Source organism: Entelurus aequoreus, linkage group LG06 (genome assembly GCF_033978785.1).
Source record: "Entelurus aequoreus isolate RoL-2023_Sb linkage group LG06, RoL_Eaeq_v1.1, whole genome shotgun sequence".
Classification (NCBI taxonomy): domain Eukaryota; kingdom Metazoa; phylum Chordata; class Actinopteri; order Syngnathiformes; family Syngnathidae; genus Entelurus; species Entelurus aequoreus.
This window is the reverse complement of record NC_084736.1, coordinates 33,630,738-33,632,972: the sequence shown is the minus strand read 5'-3', so window position 1 is coordinate 33,632,972 and position 2,235 is coordinate 33,630,738.

The window sequence follows — 2,235 nt, the reverse complement described above, 5'->3', positions numbered from 1 at the left end:
GAGATTAGCTCAGAGGATTAGCCGGGATCAAGGAGGGGTTGGATCTGGCTGGCAGGAGCGGGAGGCAAACACTCGCCTGCTGTGGCGGTTTTTTTTACCGCCATGTTGTCAGAACAGCACAGAGGAACAAAGAGCGCACTCACAACAAGGCTATTCTTAAAAAGTATCTAGATTGAGACTTGAGCGCTCCCTCTTGGTAAATGTGATTGCCAATGTCGATTAATGCCTTTTAACGCCACCTGTATCTATTTGAAGTATGTATGTATTTCTATACACAGTGTGGCGCCGCTCCACCAGGTTAATATTAATCACCTGCAATACAGCAAATAAACTGCATTTTATTCATATCTTAAGTATCGTTAGCACTGTAGGACGAGGCTTAACACGTTACACACCAAGTCAGGAGTAGTTATGCTAATAGCTAACCGCTCAGCTACACTAAGAAATAAGTGCTTAGTCAAGTTTAAGAAGTGTAGATGGAAGCACGTTACAGCAGGAAGTAAGCAGATATTCACGGGAAGTTGATAAATAGATCAACAAGAGTTATGGAGAGGACAATATAGCAACAAGTGTTTGTGTGTCAGTATGTCAGTCAGTACACGACATGTGAGGCGAGGGCGGATACATCCATGAATTAGCTTGACGCTAATATACATTGGCTTTGCTGTTGACATGCTACTGATTAGCATTAGCGATTTTTACATGGCGATTAACGCCTCCACAATTTGTTAAAGAAAACTACAAGTAAGATGCGTAAAAAGTACAATACTTACAGTACTAAAACTTTTTAGGGGGCAACAAATAAACACCATAAACTGCGGTACATTCCGGACTATGAGCCTCTACTTTTTTCCTACACCTTTGAACTTTGGCTGATAAGAGTGGGGTTAATTTATGGATTTTTCTTCGCTGACAGCCATAATGTTCATGGTTTATTAAACAAACAATACGCTTAAATGGTGTGTTATTGTTTGGGCTATGGCGCTATCTTTTGGACGAGTTTGCTCTCTGGAGGTGCTGCTGCGTGAATGCCTAGTTAAAGCTTTGAGCCGGAAGTAGAAGTGCCGTTCCGTCTTCCAGTCGTGCATGGCTTTTCTACTCGTGTGGATTCTTCATTCATCCCTCCGTGCAACATTTTTAAGTTTTACAATATATCTAAAACAATTCTTACTTACTAAACCGTCCCAAGTGGGATGTCTGTCGGAGTGTTTCCATGAATATTTGTATGTGCTATCGTAATGTAATGAAGCTAGCATCGTTAGCATTACTGTATTGTTTGTTTTACAGACACCGTTTGGAAACAATTAATGTATGTAAATAAACATTTACAGAATATTTCTGTGTAAATAACGCTTTTCAAAATGTATATATCTGCGACTTAGTCCGGTGCGGCTAATATGGACTTTTTTTCCCTTCAAAAATGTATTCCGGAAAATACGGGACACACTAAAAGCTAATTTTTAAATGTTGCAATAGACCAGTGTTTTTCAACCTTTTAAAACAAGGCACATTTTTTTTTCCATTGAAAAAATTCTGAGGCACACCACCAGCAGAAAACAAAAAAATTAAACTCAGCAGCAGATAATAAAAAGTCGTTCTCGCAATTGTTTGATATGAATTTAAACCATAACCAACCATGCAACTACAGCTCGTCTCAAAGTGTACCGTCATGACCTGTCACATCACGCCGTGACTTATTTTGAGTTTTTTAGTGTTTTCCTGTGTGTAGTGTTTTAGTTCTTGTCTTGCGCTCCTATTTTGTTGTCGATCGTCATGTCATGTACGGATGTACTTTGTGGACGCCGTCTGCTGCTCCACACGCTGTAAGTCTTTGCTGTCGTCCAGCATTCTGCTTTTGTTTACTTTGCAGCCAGTTCTGTTTTGCATCACCATCCCTAAGCTTCAATGCCTTTTCTTAGCAGCACTCGCCTTTTGTTTATTTTTGGTATAAGCATTAGATACCTTTTTACCTGCAAACCATCGCCGTCGTTCCCGACATCTACAAAGCAATTAGCTACCTGCTGATAGAATTACATGGTTACTCTGCCGAGCTCTAGACAGTACAGACAGACACTCAACAACGGCGCATTTGCGGATTATAATTACCGGTTTGCAAAAACTACTTTTAACCCAATTAGGTGAAATTATATAAACTCCCACGGCACACCAAACAATATCTCACGGAACACTAGTGTGCCGTGGCACAGTGGTTGAAAAACCACTGCAATAGACAAT